The following is a 20,445-nucleotide window of genomic DNA, read 5'->3' as shown; positions in this document are numbered from 1 at the left end:
TTAAGAAATATACAATAAATTAAACAATACCTAATTCACAATAAGGTCCAACAACAGAATACAAAACCATAATCCCAATATCAGCAAAAAAACAAAACAAAAAAAACCTGACCAGCTGAATTAAATTTTGGTCCAGACAAAATCACTAAATGATGTAGTAGTTTTCATAGCTGGAACCAGTCAGGGCATCACCCTCCCAGGCCTGGTGGGAAAACACTAGAGCAGTGTTGTCAGAAAGAGATATGAAGGGATAAGAGAATGAATCACAGGCAGGACACTCAAGTGTGCTTACTTATAATAATTGGGTGGTAAATAAGGATTTATATTGGCATTAAAATGATATAACTTGGGAAAGCAAAGAACTCTAAGGAGATAATAGCATGGTGGACAAATCAGGGAGACCATTCTATGCAAAAGGAATAACACAAGGAAAAAAAGGAAACACTGAGGAGTTAACGGATTTAACAAGTAATGGGAAATGAGAGGGTCCCAGGTTAATCTCAGACGAGTATGATCTCTCATCCATCCACCCAAAAATGTGTCCTACCTGTGAACAGCAAACAGATAGTGACCCACTGCTTCTGAGCCCACTCACCTCCTGACTGCCCCCTCCAAGAAGGAGCTGAAGCTCTCCATGCGAGTAATAGAGCTGCCCATAGGCAGTGCTCTGCCAATAAGAGTCTAAGATCCTGTCAAGGCAGCCTATTTCAATAAGAGTCTAAGATCCTGTCAAATAAGGATAAGAGCCTATTAAGTAAATCTGGTTGTACTATTTATTCCTATCATCTAACTAAGCCACATTATCATCTGTTAGACCTTCTATTCCCTGCAGAAGTTTGCATGTTTTTCTTTAAATATAAAAATCCATATGCTTTGTTTTTGATATTAGACCAAATTCAAATAAATGCATCTTCGGTCTCAGAGTTAACAAGTAACATGAAATTGACACTTGGAATGGAAAATGATCACTGTCACTTAAGATATGGCGATTTAGACATTTTCTAGCAAACCCTGTTATATCTGCACACCATTATTATCCATTCCATAGGGAAACCTCTGCTGCCATCTTGCTTGATGGCAAACCTGTGTGCGCAGAGCCACAAAAAACAGCAGAGGGAAAGGTAGGTGAAGCAGGGAAACGGCGGGGGAATGAAGCGCCTGCCCTGCTATCCATGGCAGCAATCCTGCCCCACCTGGCTGCCCTTTAGAACCGGCCCTGAAGCGGGGGGTTCTTAAAAGGCCCCAAACCTGTCCCAGATATATGGGGGGGAGGGAATTGAAAGGCCCAAAAGGCCTGTGCCACCTCCTCTCCTACAATCTGCCCTGGGTGTAGGGGCGGTGGCTTAAAAGGCCCAAAGGCCTATATAGCAAATGCGACACCCAATCCAAAGGCTGCCTCCACTGCCCCCCCAAAAGTTGAATGCACCCCCTAGCCTCCGCCAGTTAAGGGAGGTCTAATCCCAGCCTGCCCAAGCCTGTGGATGGTCCAAAGGCCCAGGATTCACCGCCACTAAAGGCACAAATTCCCACAGCGCCCAACAAAATGGTGCCATCCACTAAGGTGCACAAAATGGCCATTGCTCCTGCGAATGCTGCTCTGTCCTCCTCTGTTGAATGCCACTCCGTCCTCTTCTGTCCAGCCATCATGCACCAAGAGGAGGATTAGGGAGGCAGCACAAGCTTAAATAAGCTCCAATGCCCTGCCCCCTCATTCAGCATGCCACACACACACTCAGTGTGCAACACGTGACTACTGCCCTCCTCCAACATGGCAACTGGGGCTTCAACCCCTGCCCGCAAATATGCCCTGCCCACCCAGGCTGTGCTCAGGCAAGCTGAATGGGACTTACCATTTCTAACAAAATTAAGAAGCTTGGGAGAGATGATCATGTGGTAAATCTGTTCAGGGTCTGAGAAACTAGACACTTTCCTCACAGTGCATCTGCTCCCTGAACCCACATTGTGAACTTTTGTAAGCCATCTGAAAAGAAGTCTAATAAGATAAAAGAACTGCCCACAAGATTTTAAAACTTTTCTTGAGAAAGGTATGAAATTCATAATTCCATTTTAGAATAAAATGTTTATCTCAGACCATTTGGTTCAGGGAGATGATAGATGTACCATTTCTCTAAAGAATTCTCCATACTGTATATCACAACCTTTAAAGTCTTTTTTAAAATGTTCTCCATCCCTCTCTTGTAATCTCTTGTAAACAAATACTCTGGTCCTCTTTTGAAACAACTCTGCTATCGCTTGATATTTAAAATCCTTTATAGACTATTGCTAACTACTTCTTACCACTTACTTTTCAGCCACTAGTTGTCATTTGAATCTGTATTGCTCTGAATAGCTTTGAGCCTCAGGGCTGCTTTAACTGTTCCCAACATATTCTGGTTACCAATTCATTGTACACCAGATGTGAGTTGCAGAGAATACAAAGCACTGACAATATCCTTGATATACTGGTAAAAATAAGATGTTGGAAGAAAAGAGAAAAAGAAACAGTGGCTTTACATCTTTTCTGTTTATCAAGATCTGGTTTTAGCACGCATGGAAGTCATCCATTCACATGAGGAACTGGCTAAAAAAGAAAATACTCCAGAGGCTGTGGAAGTTATTACTGAAAATCAAGAACAGTCAGGTTCATATCACATTGCGAATGCCAACAGACAATTCAGGAATATTGCAATATGTGAAATAGCCTCTATGTTCACCAGTGTTATTTGCTGATCATATTTTCTTTCTTTTTGCCATTCATTAGATAAGAGCTGCCAGGGCAAAGTGTATATGCAGAATACCCCAACAGTCAATAGTTAGAGGTAGTAATATTTTAATAATATATTTGTAGGAGGAGACTGGAAATCAGCATTTGTCCTTTTAGGTATAGGGTCATGCACCAAAACTGTTATCTTCAGAACTAATTTTCCAATTATGTTCAAGCTGATGATGTGACACCTTGCAGACCATGCCATACATGTACATACATATGCACTAAGTTTGACTGTCAGTGCAACAGAGAGTTGGGAAGGTTAGGGTTAGATTATAGAAAAAAGCAAAATAAGTTGACTTTCTGGTGCATCTCAAGACCTCAGTGGTCCTTCCTGCATTCTGCATTCCTTCCTTGCCATTCCTTCCTTCCATGGTTGACCTTTGTAATCCTTGTTTCACCCTGCCAACATTCTGATGCGTGTAGGCCACTATGGCAATTTCACAGACAAGGACCTATAAAGGTTTAGCCAAGTCCTGTGCTCAGAGTCTTCAACTGGAGTAAGCTGGGGGAAGCTACCAGATGGCCACACTGGTCATCTTCCAGGAAGGAAGGAGGAAAGACTGCTGATTTTAGGCTGATATGAAGCCCCACTTACCTGCGCAGCATGGATAAGCGGGGCATAGTTGTGAGGAGGGAGCGATGCTGCTGCAGCCATCTTCGTTAAGGGCAATGTCGTGTGTCGCAGCATTATGTGTGAGTGACATGCGGCAGGGAGGGGAGGGGCCATGGGCCTATTTTAGGCCAGGCCACCCCTCCTACCTCCTCTTTCAGTGAGTGACGCCCACCCTGCCCTCCCTCTCTTATAGTGTGTTCAATGGTCGCTTCGGGACCGAGTAGGAATTTTTACCTTGCTCACCCTTGTTTGGCGGGCAGGTTTTTTGCCTACTCCACACTGTGAGAGTGGGATGGAATCGGGTTAGGGGGCGTTGTGATTAATAGGTGAATTTGGCTAATTTGGCTATTTTGTTATGGTCGAAGTTTAATTGCCCTAGGAGGGCAGTTTTTAATTGGTGCACTGGTGTGGGAAGGTGCAGAAAGAAAAATAGGCAAGGACAGCTTGGTGGCCCCCTTAGGCACCTTTGGAGGTGACTGGCGGTTCCAGAGGCCTGTCTGTCAGAGCTTTGCGGCTTGAGGGCAGGATATGGGCTGCTTTTGGGGCCAACTTAACTCATCCACCCGAGGGTTGTGCGGCCCTGGGGGGTGGTGACCTGAGAAGGCCCCCCTACTCACCTACTGGGTGTAGCTGGTAGAAGTGGTAAGCAGATGGGGCTTGCCCTTGTCCCCAGCAGGGGCTGGTCGCCCGTGAGCTGTATGGCAAGATGCTTGCTTATAGATAGTTCCGCACGTAGGTTTCCCTCTGCAGGTCACTTTAAAAGGTTTTTCTGTATAGTTTAATAAAGTGGCCCTTGCTCAACCCAAGCTGATGTGTCCTTGTCTTATTTTGCCCCTTCACTCGCAACTGGGTCTGCAGCACGTAAGAGAAGCTACCAGTCTATATTAGTAAGTAGACCAAGTTAAGAAGCAACCTTATATTATCTATTTTACTGCAATTCAATGTTCTGTATATTTTGTTAATAAACCAAATTGCTTTGTACAGCATGTGTGGTTTGATCCAAGGGGATTCTGTACAATATTATATCTCATCCCACATCCTTGCATTGGCTTTTAGCCAACCTACAACAGAGTCCTGTTGCTCTATATTCAGTAGGTGGTGGCAGCTAACAATCCATCGGGGTATTCAATTGTGGGTTTAATACCAATATCAAAGATGGAACATTTAAATGCACAGGTAAATTGATCTTATTAGTGACTGCCATAAATACTCTCTTTAGGACCCTAGGGTACATCACAGTTAGGGTTGTCAGGTTCAATCCCCGAGACTGATTCTGTATCTTTAGGAGAAAAGAAAGTCAGTCAAGTGCAGGTGTTCTTGTAACCCTGTAATGGGGAAAACCATCAGGTGGAAGGGGGAGGGAGAATTCCACCTGGTGGTTTTTCCCATTACAGGGTTGCAAGAACACCTGCACTTGGCTGACTTTCTTTTCTCCTAAAGATGCAGAATCAGTCTCAGGGATTGAACCTGGCAACCCTAGTCACAGTCATATATAAAGAAAAAGAGTTGTTATGTTTATGTAAACCTCCTGTCCTGAAGGTTTTGACAGCTGGAGTCATGTGATGGGTAAGATAATGGACTATGGGTAGTTGTCCACAGTTCAGCTATTTCTATTTATTTATTTATAAAAATATTTGTATACTGCTATTTCATCAAAAACATCAACATTAAAAACAAACACCACCACCATAGAATTTTCTTTAAAAATTAAAAATATGCTGAATGATCTCAGACAAGCCCTTTTCCTCTCAGTTTTGGCTTTCCATTTATAACACAATATTACTAGTTTTCTTTGATGTGAAAGTGAGCTTTAAAATATATATATATATAATTCATATTATCTTTGGGGCTCGAAGCTTTCTGGAAGGAGTGATTGTTGCCCTACTGCTTGAGAGCATGACACCCAACAATACAACTGACATGAGTAAGGAAGAAGACAGCACCACTAAGCCAGCTCCTGTTAGGATTTTAACTGGCATCAAATGAACTGCATTCATGAACTATTGTGAGGTTTAGCCCTGTACCTTTGATCTGATATTGTTATCTGTTCTGCTCATAGGCTTGGCCTGGGAATGGACGCTTCTGGAAAGTAGTTCTCCAGGCCAGGAAAGCCAGAACCTGAGAAGACATCAGGCTTTGGGACAGGGAATCTGCTCCTTTCTTCTAGGGTCGAAGGTTTACACTTTGAAGCCTATCCCCATGGAGGACATCAATAGTAGGGCTGTGCACAGCCCTCCCCCTGATCCTCTTTGTGGCTCCAATCTGGGCAGGGGGATCAGGACAACCTTCCCTGGGGCCAACCTGGGGTCCACCAGCCCTGCTTTGTAGCAGTCCTGAGGGCAAGACTAATGTATAATTAGGGTAAAAAACTAATTAAATATATAGTGGGGGGCAGGAGAAGGAGCCTTTGAATTTCCTTCCCCCTCTCCTGACTGAGGGCAGGGATCAGTTCTGCAGGGTGCTGTTTCACAAGCAGCTTTCCTGCAGAAAAGCCACTTGCAAGTGAGGACCCTGCATCCCATAGGATCGATGCCTCTGCTCATCAGCTAGTGAGTGGAAACAGCGATCCTGTGGGGCTGCGCTCAGTCAGAAGGAGAGCTGTGACACTGGGCCTTCATGCCTGATGCCTGCCTCTTCTTTCTGGCTGATGCCCCATCCCCACCCTGACAGCCCTGGGTCACTCTGGGCCATCCAATCTGACCTGTAGCAATTTGTGGCTGTTTCAACCTGACTTGGTCAAGGCCCCCAAACATCTGAATAGACTCTATTTGACTCAGGACTTGGTTGTAACATAGACCACTCATATGGGGTGTCTGCACATGTACAAGTGTTTGTGTGAATGTACATTTTCTAAATATCAGCGTCTTCTTGAACCTTTTAGTTAGTCAAATGTGTGTAAGCCAGTTTGTGCTGTGTAATTTGCTTTGAGAACCTTTTGCTGAAAATATTCCAAATTAAATAAAGTGTTCTATTTTGAAATTTTGGCTGAAAATTATTCCAATGCCAGACCAATATTATTGTCAGGCATTCTATCACTAATTTCATTTTTTAAAAGCATGCATTTCAAATGAAAACTTTAGTACAAGCTTTGGTCTTTCCTCCAACAGGATACAAAGGACTGACCTGTTCATGGGTGCTTATGGGTAAAAGCAAACTGTGACAGTTATAGTGATAAAGAGCCCACACTTATAGTGAAGCATCTTCTTTCAGGCTTTTTCTAATATCATATAATAACATTCTGTACAGCTTCATCGCTCCTGTCCTCATTTATTTAAGAACAGCACATGTGTAAGCTGCATGCATGATGTAAACAGAGATGAATCAGAAAACTATTGTCTGCCAGAGTATCTTTTCCAAGGGTAAAAGTGTAATGAAAGTTGTTTTGAGTCAAACCTTGCAAATGGATATGGGTTAGGAGTATTGATTTGACAGTATGCAATGGACCATTCATTGAACACTTTTTTTTAAAAAGGATTTTGTTTTCTGTAATAAAAAGACCCCTATTCAATTTGTAACTCCTGCTTTATTGTCGAGTATAAAATCAGGAAGTCCAGCTGGGCTGTTGTTTCTGCAAGGTACAGGAACCACAACATAAATGAAGAAAGAGTTGTTTGCTCAGAAAGATGCAGTGTGCGGATCTCATTCCCAGATGTAATGAAGCTGAAATTCACACAGAATTGTTTTAAAAAATTGGTAGCAGCAAACATAGTCATCCAATTTGTATCATCCTGTTCTAAAGACCAAGGGTGGATAATAGCAATTACATATAAAATAAAGGCATGAGAAAATGAACCCAATTCCCAAGGGGGTCCTAATGTAAGTAGAAGACTTAGAAGGAAAAAAATCACAATGACACATCTCCAGAATAATTAATCACCACCATTTGAAATGAGAAGAGCCCAGCCACAGCAGAATATGATGTAGCACTGAGCTGGCCCTTTCTCCTCTACTTCCCACATGGACATGTGTTTGTGAACTGAGACATGTTTGGACATGTGAACTGAGTTGTCACTTCCAATCAGAAACAGCAGAAGACACAGCAGCATAATGGCCTCCTTCAGTCTTTTTGTTCCTGTGTATGGACTCCAGACTACATCCAGCTAAGAGCAAAGTCATGTGATGAAAATACCATTTTCAGCTCATTAGAGCCTTGAGGGAAATCAGGGCATGTAAGCTGAATGAACAAGTGAATTTGGATCACTTGTTCACAATCCATCTTCTCATAACAGGTTGCACCCAGGTGCATGATGAAAAAGTGACAATTTTACCCTGTTGTCCACTAGAATTCTTACACCTTTCTCTGACATCATTGCACACTGAGAGCCATAGTTTGCTTGTGTGACTCAGCCCCTAATTCATCTTCTATGATATTTCCATCATCAGTCAATCAATAATTGACATTCAATATTTTCCTTTAATTCATAATAGTTCACCATTGTGGCATAGTGGATAGTGTTCAACTATGACCTGGGAGACCAGGGTTTGAATCCTCACACAGCCATGAAGCTTACTGGGTGACCTTGGGCCAGTCACTGCCTCTCAGCCTCAGAGGAAGGCAATGGTAAAACCACCTCTGAATACCGCTTACCATGAAAGTCCTATTCATAAGGTTGCCATAAGTCGGGATCAACTTGAAGGCAGTCCATTTCATTTCACCATGTGTTTGGCATGGTATGATTTCAGATATCAACTTTTCAACCTATTGGACGATGAAGAACTCCTTAACGTATTTAGTCCATGTTCTCTCCACAACTTTTATTTCCAGTTTTGCAGAGGTAAATGCCCAGGCAGTTCATGAGGAATTAGGGGGAGATGACAAGTCTGTGTTCACCTCCTATATCCTCATCCACAGGGCTGGCTCCAAAGGGTGGCTAGGTGGGGCCCTGGCTGAGAGCCCTGAGGCTACAAGGACCCCTGAGGGGGCCCTCCACTCCCCTTCCGCAATCTGCGGAGCTTCTGAGCCACCCTCCATTCCCTTGCTCCACCTACCTTTCTCTACTGACTTCTTTTGTGGCTATACGCAGTGCACGCACAGTGCTACCATTAACCAAGATGGTGGCCAAGGTTTCCCTAAGGTACTGATGCCCCTGCCACCATCTTGGTTGACAGCAGAGATGCACATGCATAGCACGCATAAGTGCCATCAACCAAGATGGGGGCAGAGGCTTCAGTCCCTTAGGGAAACCTTGGCCTCCATCTTGGTTAATGGTAGTGGTGTGCACACAGCCCGCATAGCCACAAAAAACAGGAGACAGGTAGGTGGGGTGTATGCGCAGCTGCACATTCGCACATGCTGAGGCCCAGGGCAAGCTGGTGCCCAAGGGCCCCGCCATGCCTGGGGCAGGCCCTGCTCATCCAGGTGTCCCTTTTGGCTCAGTGCAAATTACTCTTACTCCAGAGCATGAGTAACTTGCATTGAGACAAGAGGAAGAACTGTACACAAATATGAGATGTATGTATGGCCCACTGCTCTGTCTACATCTATAGGCATGGCAGGGGTGGGGAGTGGCAGGGTGATGGACTGGACAACGTCCCAAGAATTTTATACCATTCACTTTTTTATGTCATTGAACAAAATATCCATAAGCCATCACTGATACAATGTGCTCATCAATACTTTTCTTTCATTGCTATCAAGGAAGTTTCTGTGTACTTGAAAGCAGTCAGTATTTTTTTCTTGAATTGTTTTCACATTTCTTGACAGATTTTCACTTATTGATGCTAGTTGCTCTGAATATGTATAGATGAAGATTACAGTCCTGATTGCAACTGAGCATCCATTTCAAATCAATAGGACTTCCCTGTGAAAACTGGTTGCAATCTATGCCTCTTCCCACTTCCGTTCTGCTGACAATAATGCTGCAAATTGTTTATTTCCAGCCACATAATTACCTTTATTCAACATGTCATAAAAATAGCAAATAGCCAAAAGGTCAAAATGGATAAAATCAAGTACATTATGACTGTCTGAAAATAGACATGAGTGGTCAACATTTGTGACATTTTCTGTAATCAGCCCCTAACTGTTTTAGGGATTTACAACTTTGAATGGTCTTGATAGTTAATAACAAATTTCAGTCCTGGATATTTCATTTAGTCATGACTGACTACTATTTTTGAAATACAAACATGGAGAACTACTTGAATCTACTTTATCTACATTTTCTGGAAGCAAATGAATAAGCTGCCAGAGTGTATTTTTGGGAAAGTGTGAATTAGATTTCAGTGACCACTTTTGTTATGCATAAATCTAAATTATCAAACAATACAGCATTGTCAAAAAGACGGTGGATTTGGATAGTGACAGCATCAGCAAGGGAACATGTTAAACTTAAATTCTATTGTCTTGATTCTCATTAAAAATGTGTCTTCCCCTTCCCTGGCCACTTTTTCAAGTAGGTTGATGGCTGTCTACTTTTAAGAGAATGTTAGGTAGTTAAAGGTAAAGGTGTCCCCGCACTTATAGTGCGAGTCGTTTCCAACTTTTAGGGTGATGTCTTGCGACATTTACAAGGCAGACCGTATATATGGGGTGAGTTTGCCAGTTCCTTCCCCGGCCTTTCTTTACCCCCCAGCGTGTGCAGGGTACTCATTTTACCAACCATGGATGGATGGAAGGCTGAGTGGACCTCGACCCCTTTTACCCAAGATTCGACTTCCTCCTTCCATTGGAATTGAACTCCGGCCGTGAGCAGAGCTTCGGCTCTGTGCCATGGAGGATCTTAGTTAGGTAGTTAGCAATTCATTAAGATGCTAAGCTGTGCTGTCATTGAGACAGAAGGACTGCAGGAATGGATGAAAACATTGACTGTTGAGCAACCTTTGAGAAGCAATAGTTTTTTTCTATCCAGAAACAGTTTAAGGTCATGGGCATTATTCCAGGTCTTCACAACTGTTGACATTTTACATAAGCCAGGAGCAATTCAGAATTGTTTTTGTTGCCTAGGAAACATCTCCCATTGGTGCCCATTAGTATGAGTCAAACTTATTTAGGGTGCCATTCCAGAAGAGAAGGGAATTTAGGATATTCCAACAACTTCAGCTGTAGTACCATCAATAAATTAACTGCCTGAGTTTAATATAGTTATTGTATTGCATCAAAATGGGCTTGTTTACATTTACTTATGTTGGTCATTCTGTGATCTTTTATTCAGTTTAGAAAAACACTTGTCTCCTTCCCAGCACACTTCCTCCAGTTATGCATGTGAATTAGCAACATTCTTTCTTTTCTTACTTTGGATTTGAACAGATAGGATCCTTAACTTTGATTAAATTTGTGTGAGAAAATTTAAACGGCGCGGGACCACGATATCTGTCGGAACGCCTCTCCCAATATGAACCAGCCCGTACACTACGGTCTACTACGAAGGCCCTCCTCCGGGTTCCGACTCATAGGGAAGCCCAGAGAGTGGTGACAAGATCTAGGGCCTTCTCAGTGGTGGCCCCCGAACTATGGAATGGTCTCCACGAGGAGGTGCGCCTGGCACCGACACTATCATCTTTTCAGCGCCAGGTTAAAACCTTTCTCTTCTCTGAGGCATTTTAATTTCTGTTAATTCTAAATTATTATATTTTGATTTTAGACTGTACAGTTTTGTGTACAGTTTTGTGTTATTTTTATTGTATTTTTAATGTTCACCGCCCAGAGAGCTGTTGCTAGTCGGGCGGTATATAAGCTTAAATAAATAAATAAATAAATAAATAAAACAAAAAACAAACAAACCTGCTTTCAGATTTATACCACAGACATTGACTTCAAGGAGGTATGCATCTGGGAACAGAATATGGCCATGTTTTATTTAGCTGGATGGGGTTATACTAATGAAACAGTAAAATCTGGTTGGAACTGCATTCTTATCAGCCCACATCTTCATAACTGAACCAATTTGAAAGGTAACTACATAAATAGTTGGGGACTGAATTTAAGGATTCTTTCAAACATCCATCAAACCACCTTGTGTTGGTGTGATAAAGACTGCCTGCTGACACAGGAAATTCCTGCCAACTGATTCCATTCAATATGGATTTTTGACCTACTGCTGCATATGAAAACATCATGCAAAGCCCGACATATACTGTTGTCCTGTGCCTAGTTCCATGTACTGTGTTGGCATGGTTGAGTCCCAGAAGACTGAAGCCATAGTTCTTTTATCATTATGTAGGTCCACTAATGAGCATCAATACCAGTTTGGCTTACATTGGTATTATTTCCAAGGAACTTTAGTGTGATCAGCAGTGATTGCCTCACATATCAGAATAAACACTCACTGCTGTAAAACAAAACAAAAATGCTTGGGACACATGTAAACATATTCTTTACATTTAACACACTGCATGAAAGGGCTTTTGCTTTAGCATCTCATTTATGGAACTCATTGCCTAGATTGCCTCTTTACATATTTTCTACAAGTGGCTGAGGAATTTTATTTTATTAGCCTTGTTCATTTGACATTTAACTCATTATGGTTTGTTTCTGTCTGGAGTCCTCAGCGTGGCACCCATGGATACTGTCCCACCCTCACACAAATCTCTTGGTGATAGCCAAGGGCTCCTCCCTCTCTCTGTTTTTTTAGGGTGTTATTTTTAAGTTTGGTGAGGAGTTGCCTTTTTGGGGGGAGGAGATGACTTTCTTGGTCTGTTTTTGGGGGAATGTATAGGTCTTTTGCCTGTTTAATCATTGCCAGCTTTTTGTTTGTGAAAGGGGTATTTTCTGGTGCCCACAACAGTTTCTTAGATTTTCAAATGTGCCCTGGGCCGCCATGATAATGATGGTGATGATTTATTAGCTACCAGACTAGGTTCAAGGTGCTGGTATTGATGTACAAAACCCTATAAAGCTTGGGACCAGGATATCTAAAAGATTGGCTCATCCCCTACATACCAAACGAATGACATCCTGGGGAGCCCCTTCTGCTGATTTAACACCTGGAAAGGTCTGTAGGAAAGGAGGTAGTATTTCATATATTTGGGTCCTAAGTCATTTGGGGCTTTAAACACTAATGTGAGAACCTTGAATTGGTTTTGGAAATGAACTGCCAGCTGTGGAGCTGTTTTAAAACTAGAGTTATATGACCTCAAGATGTCACCCTGGCCAGTAATCTGTCGGCTGAGTTCTGGACCAGCTGAAGCTTCCAAACCAGCTTAAAAGGCAGCTCCATGTAGAGTGCATTGCAATAATCCATTCTGGAAGGTACCAGACCATGGAGTATAGGGATGGAAAGCTATGCCAATTTCAGTTCTCAGCTCCTCATTTTTCCAATCTTAAATTCAGTTCTCCATATTTTTGCAACAATCTGTGGGTGTTTGTTTTTTTAAAAAAACACAAAATCCTCATGAAAATTCTCCAGCATTTTAGGGCAAATTTCTCCTAGTAAACACATTTTTGTAGGTAGTTTTGACATTTTTGCAAGCCATTAATCTTCATGTAATGCTTTTTTGCAAGTTATTTTCACTTGTATATTCATTGTTATACACACCTTCCTCTAATATATGTTTGGTTAGTGAATTACATCACAAAATTTGGATAAGTGAGAATTTTGAAGGATGGCTGTGTTTTGGTTCTCATATTATTTTGGAAATGGCAAATTTGATAAATTCAGTTTGAAATAAATCAATATTCTCACCCATCCCTAATGGAGTACACTGACCGTGGAATTTTTAGCCAAAAGGGACAGTAGCTGATGAACCAGCTGCAACTAAAAATAGGCACTCCTTGTTACTGTTGCCTTCAGCAACAATGATGTTTCCAGAAGCACCCTGAAGCGAAGCACCAGCTCCTTCTCAGGGTGTGCAAACCCATCCAGAGCATACTGTCTCCCTACCTGTAAGACCTGAGAATTCTGGACATGCAACACTTCTGTCTTATCTTGATTCAGCCTCAATTTATTGGCTCCCATCCAGCCTATCACCACCTCTTAAATCAGTTACATTCCTCTATGCCTTGCTCTGGCTGTCTGGATTCGTTTTGCTGCTTTTAGTTTGATTATACACTTCCTTATTTTGCTTATTTTTTATTTGATTCTTTATTTTTTAAAACGTATTTGTATTGTCCTTCTGAAGACCCTCCTCTTCCAACAAGCCTTTTAAGTAGAGACCTTTATCAGTCTGCATCTGTACTAGAATTGTTTTAAAGATTTTTTGTGTGTGTTATGTGATTACAACTCATGGCAACCCTATGAATCAGCGGCCTCCAAAAGCATTTATTATAAACCACCCTGTTCAGATCTTGTATGTTCTGGTCTGTGGCTTCCTTTACGGAAGTTTTATTTTAATGATTTTTTAAAATAAGTTTTATTGTTTTATCAGTTTTGTTTGCCTCCCTTGGCTGCTTTTGGGGGGAAGGTTGGGATATAAATGTAATAATTAATTAATTAATTAATATAAGTTGTGAGCTACTTTGTGAAGGCTTTGAAAAATATAATGCAACCATTTAAATTAAAAAAACAATATTTTTTTATCTATGTCTGTCCTTTAGCACTGGCAAAATGCACCAGGAAACCCAACACAATCTCATTTTGAAATCTTGTGTCATGCCACAGCCTAAACATTTCTTTTCCTGGCATAGCTAGTTTTTGGGGAGGAGAATAATAAATTGTGATAGCTCAAGACCTAAGACCATCATTTTGAATGTTCAGATATATTAAATGAATCATATGTATATATAAAAATGAATATAACATTAGAACTAGAGTGTTCATGTAGTATTTGAAGTTAACTTATTAAGTAATCTTCAAAGATCTTATTAAGCAAAATCATTTAATTGCCTGCAATTAAGCAAGACTACCTATTAGGAAAGCATACTAAAGGAAAAAAGTACTGGTATCTCTGGAGAATTCAATACCAAGGTATTAGGAAGACAAAAATACAGATGGATTTCATATTATTTACAGATAGTTGCTGATGATTCTCATCTGAGAATGCCACTGATACAAGTTGCTGGGGAGCCACAGCAGGAAAGGGCTGCTACCTACAAGCCCTGCTCCTGAACCCTTTGAAGGCTTCTGCTTAGTGACTATGGGAAGTAGGATGCTAGACTAGATAGACCTTTTGGACTCTTTATGCAGAGCTCTTCTCATATTCTGAGGTACATGGTCCTCACAAGCAGGCACAGTTTCATGCAAACAGTACCGCCTTGTGACTGCAATATCCCCAACCCACTGGCCAATGTAGCTTTCTAAGTAATAATTTTCTTTGTTTGCTTATTTAGTAGATTTTTATCCCACTTTGTATTGTCACAGGCATCACAATGCTCCATCATCAAACACACCTTACAGTCAGCCCTCACCCTGCCCCTAGATAATACAAAGATTAAACCTGTTTGCCATGCCTTAATGATTTCTCTAAAATCTAAAATCCTGTCATTAGATTTGCTTTTTGAAATCCATCTAAAACTGCTTAATAACACATAAATTACACATTTCAGTTTAACTTTTCTGCCAGACACTGTGCTTATCCAATTCAAGATTTTTCATTTCACCCTGTCCTGAGGTTTTTCTCACTTAAGTTCCCCATTCCTGTAATGTCTTATAGTATTATTTTGGAAAGATGATTCCTACTAAAATTTCTGTTTACACCAAATCCTGATTAATTTCCCCTCATTTTTAAAATCTAGTCTCCATAGAGAAAATTCAAGGCTTGACACTAATAGAGATTTATTCCTGTGGCTCTGAGCATAGCTCTTGTTGTCAACACTTCTCCATTCATTAATTTTATTTACTGTGCTCTTTCTCTTTCTCTCTCATTTGTGTTACTTTTAACGAGTTAAAAAATTAAGAAACTGGGCGCACATTTTCCGGTCTCACAAATAAGGCAGCAAGGGAACAGAGGCTGAGGAGGGGTGAAACACTGACATTCTGGTTAGACTTGGTTTAACATTTTTAACATCAACCTAAAACAAGCTTTTTGTGAGTATAATTAATGGGAAATTATCTTGATAAAATATAGCTACATGAAAAACATTTCCCTATTCTAAGACTCTTAACATTTACCAATGTGGATTATTTCATATTATTGCTCATACTATAGCTTGTCCTTAACAATTTGTCAAAATAATTCAGATTTTGGTATATGATTGCACACCAAAATGCTCCAAATGCATTCAAAGTAAAGCAGGTTTGAAATCTGATTAATTTCAGTGGGTTTAAGCACACCTAATTCTGCATAAGGCCAGACTGTGAAAATAAAGGCAAAATACATTCAGATTGTGTGTTGCATTAATATTCCTTATAACGTTAGCATTTCTGTTCTGATTTCTAATGTTCCCTTCACACTAGCATCATGGAACTGTGTTTTTCCCAACAATATACTGCCATGTCACACTAAATTTCAACAGATGTAGGACATGTTGCCACCACTCCTCCACCGTTTAGACACATGCACACTTCTGTATACCAGAACACCACCTCCAAATTCTGTTATATGATAGCAGTAACATGATCCCAAGAAAGCAGCAGGAAAAATAGAATGCCAAAGTCCCACAATTTTCCAGATTAATGGGGTTGCAAATTGATTTTTTCTGGAAGCAATTAACACAGAAATAAGCAGTAAATGTCCACTTGATTGCACTAGATTTCCATAAGTGGCTTTTACGTTGTGTGAAAGATCATGTAAAACGTGAAAATTAACAGGTAAGGAAACATTGGGAAAAAGGAATAAGAACATACAGTGTATGCATATACATAAGAACATAAAAAAGAGGCTTCTAGACAAGATGGCCCATCTAGTCTAGTATCCTGTTCTCACAGTGGTCAAACAGATGCTTGTGGACAACCCACATGCAGAACCAGAGCTTGGAAGTTATTTGTAATGAGTTACTTGCAATTTATTACTTTTTTGAGTAACGAGTGGGTAATGTCATTACATTTTGCTGATAATAGGACGAGTAGTAATTTTATTACCTTTGATCTATAACTGTAACATTTCCAGAGTTACTTTTGGGTGTTACTTGGGGGGGGAGCAGGTGAAGTCTTCTGCTCTTCTGATTTATGGATAAAAATCATGTGCTTCAAATTGGGCTTCTGTGCAGCATTGCTCTTCCCTTGTGCTCTATGGGTGCTTAGGAGGTGATGAGGGAGGAGGTGGAGAGCAAGATGGTGTAGAGTGGAGAAAACAATCGTTTAAAAATGGACAGGAGTGGAGGGAGAAAAGGGCAAGAAGGCAGCAAAAAAATGGACATGAAGAACTGGCTAAGAGACGGTGTGTGTGTGTGTGTGTGTGTGTGTGTGTGTGTGTGTGTGTGTGTGTGTGTGTGTGTGTGTGTGTGTGTGTGTGTGTGTGTGTGTGTGTGTGTGTGTGTGTGTGTGTGTGTGTGTGTGTGTGTGTGTGTGTGTGTGTGTGTGTGTGTGTGTGTGTGTGTGTGTGTGTGTGTGTGTGTGTGTGGCACGCAAAGCTCAAGGTGGCTTCTGCCTCCCTCCCCACCTCTCCTCTCTTACCAGCAGAGAGAGATGCGAGCCAAAAGCCAAGACTTCAAGGTGAGCAAGGGGCAGGCAAAAGTTGCAGCAGCGAGCAGCCAGGGTCCTAAAGAGCTGCGGTTTCCAGTTTTCTTTCCTGCCTTTCCTTTCGTGTGAGGAAGATATTCGCTGGAAGCTCTTTTGTGCAAATCCTCCTCCCCACGGCAAATGCAAAGAGTTTCAAACAGGCACTTGTCCAGGAACTCGTTAAAAATGACTGTATAGCTGACTTACAGTACAGTAGGGCCCCACTCATGTGGCAGGTTACGTTCCAGGTCCCCGCCAAAAAGCAAAAACCGCCGGAAAATGGGGCCCTACTGTATTCCAGCTGCCGCACTCCAGCTGACAGCGATCAGCTGGAGCACATGATCAGTTAGAGTGCGGGAAGCTCATGTGCTATAGCTGATCTCTATTAGCTGGAGTGTGCGATCAGCTGGAGTGTGGGGAACTCGTGTGCTATAGCTGATAGCTGTCAGCTGGAGTGTGACGGCTAGAGCTCCCCATGCTCCAGCTGATTGTGCACTGTAGCTGACAGCAATCAGCTATAGTGCACGAACTCCCTGTGCTACAGCTGATCACGTGCTACAGCTGATCGCTGTCAGCTGGAGCACGGTGGATAGAGCTCCCCACACTCCAGCTGATTGACCTGCTGGTGCCACCGTATTAGCGGAACGCCAAAAAGAGGGGTCTGAAAAGCGGGGCCCTACTGTACAATGTATACACGTCTACTCAGAAGTAAGTCTCTTTATGTTTAATGGCTCTTACTTCCTGGTAAATCAAATTGGGTATAGGATATAATTAGGTACGATAAGGACTGATTGAAGCTTACCAATTTGGGGGGGAGAGAAAAAATATGACCCTTTGTAGTACAAAGATGCATCAATCTGGTTAAGGCAAGTAAAATTTGATGCATGTAATACAAGGACTATTCTGCAATCCAGTACTTGTCTACGCAGAAGGAAGTCCCATTGGGTCTAATGGGACTTATTTCCAGGCAAGTGTGTATTGTGTACACACTTACCTGGGAGTAAGTCCCATTGAACCCAATAAAGCTTACTTCTGAGTAGACATGTGTTGCATTGCAGCCTTAGTTTCCTTTTTTCCCATGTTAATTCTGCCTTCGGTACCTTCACAACAGTCCTGTGACGTAGGTTTATTGCCCAAGGCAATAAATAAGCAAAAAGAATGATAAATAAAAATTTAAAATGTGAAAATGCTCATGCTCAGAGTATTATTGTTGCTCTTTGTCAAGGCTTTGTGTGGGGGCTTTTATGTCCACTGTCTCATTACTTCCTTTTGCCCGAGAATGTCGTTTTTCATACTGTTACAGATGTTCTTTTAAAAAAAAAAAATTTGCCAAATTCTGTGGTTGTTCTGTTCTTTTGAGACTTGGCAGAAATGTATTGTAAAAGCAGCATTTCAAGTGTAAAACTTGATTTCAAGTGAATTATATGTGTGTTGCGGTATCATCATTGCTGGGGGTGGGATGTGAGATTCATGTTATTCTGTTAATCTTACAGATAAAAAATTATTCTACTACCCCCTGTGTGTGTGCATATTTTTAATGTTGTTTTAGGCTACTTAGATGTGCAGCAGCCAAGGCCAGCACCTTGTAGGCAATATTTTTAAAGTAACTAAAATGTAATTGTAGTGATTACTTGTAGTTGCATTTCTAAACACACTTACTAAGGGACTAAGCCCAAAAACTCAATAGGACTTTCTTCTCAGTAGATATGGTTTTGATTGTGTTGTTGGTCAAGCTTGACAAGGGATCCTCTGCAAAGATATCCATATCCAAGTAGGGTTGGCAACCCCCTGCCTGGAATGCCTGCCCCTATCTTTTCACATCCAAATTTCTTTACAGATTTGATCCTTCACTTCAGAAAGAGGTCTAAATAACGAGTAAGAAGATTCTTTACCCTTTTCTGTCTCCCCTGTGGGCTGCTATAAACTCACTTCATCAGCCAACCCAATTCCAGTGAATAGGCAGCAGCTTGGGAACAACACCAATTGCAGCCACGTTGCCCAGTATGTGAATTCTCTTTTACCACTATTGGACAAGAAACAAACAAGGTGCATCATCAGTGGGTTTACGAAGGTTGAGTGGAGCGCATGGAACCACTGTTGTTGCTTCTATGGATGAAAGGGAGTGAAGATAAAAGTAAATGAAATGCAAATAGAAAAATAAAAATAAAAGATAGCGAAGATTTCTTAAATGCGATACCATACCAACCACAAGATTCCTACGAGTAAGGCAGAAAACTAAGCATCGCACAACCAGTCAGGATTCCTAACCAAAAACCAGAAATATAAAAATGAAGAAATATTTGTATAAGCATGACTATCAAATATGTTTATTATTTACATAACCTGTAAAGATATTTATAGTGCAATCCTATGTTTATTTATTCAGAAGCAAGTCCCAATGTATTAGTGGGGCTTACTCAAACAGGGACAGAAATGTAACCTCAAGTGATAAGCAACTTTATTCAAGCAACCTAAAATTCAGAATCATGCCATTTTAAGCTGTTTTGCAACTGTTTATACTTGTTTTATGGTTATTGGATTTTAAAGGGATTTATTTCTTATTGTGAGCTGCCTTGGTTTCCAGACTGCAACCCTACCTCACATGGTTGTTGGAATGATTTACACACACACACACACACACACACACGAGATGTAAAAATACATCTCCCAAAGAATAGTTTATTATCTCCCCATCTCCCCATATAATAGTTTATTGTCAAAACCAGTTGATCATTGCAGAACATTAAAAAAAATAAAATCAGTATTAGTTTCCTACATATTAAAAACAGTGATACCTAAGTAAGCCCTGCCTAATTGCTTTAAAAATAGGATTGGAGGGGGAAAGAAAGATATACAACACAAACACAATTCTTTCCTATGTTCACTCAAAAGTCCCATCAATTTACAGCACAATCCTAATCATGTCTACTCAAAAGGAAGCCCTGTTGAAGTCAATAGGGTTTACTCTGGGTATGATTACTCTGGCAAAGCAAGGACTGGATTAAAGCTTCATACTGGGAAGTTTGCAAAACACTGCCTTCTTCAAAATTTAAACCTGTCTGACTCCTACACAAAAGAGAGAAAAAGACTGAAAGCTTACTTATTCAATCTGTGAGATGATCACAAAAGTAGGGAAAAGCCCGTGTTCGGAGTCTTAGGTCAGTCACTGCCTCTCAGCCTCAGACAGAGGCAATGGTAAACCCCCTCTGAAAACCGCTTACCATGAAAACCCTGTTCATAGGGTTGCCATAATCAGAATTGACTTGAAGGCAGACAATTCAAGTTGACTCTATAATTTTTTGGCTCTATAATTCCTTGTCAGTCACAACCCTGACTTCTTATTGGCTAACAACCTGAAAGGGCAGGGATTAGAGCAGAATTTAGAGCAACTAAGAAGTTGTTGGGGGGTGGCTGACGTTTTGGTGGATATCTCTGGAACCAGACCAACTAGAAACTCAATTTTTTAAAAAATGAAAGCTGAAAGTCTGGAGATTGAGGTGAGACCCCCCACAAAACTGGAGTCTCTGATTGAAAAACAGAGATCTGGTAACCCTAACTCCCATCCATCTTGGACTCCTTTTCTCATT

The sequence above is a fragment of the Rhineura floridana genome, chromosome 1 (assembly GCF_030035675.1).
Source record: "Rhineura floridana isolate rRhiFlo1 chromosome 1, rRhiFlo1.hap2, whole genome shotgun sequence".
Taxonomy (NCBI): Eukaryota; Metazoa; Chordata; class Lepidosauria; order Squamata; family Rhineuridae; genus Rhineura; species Rhineura floridana.
Note: the sequence above shows the minus strand (reverse complement) of the source record.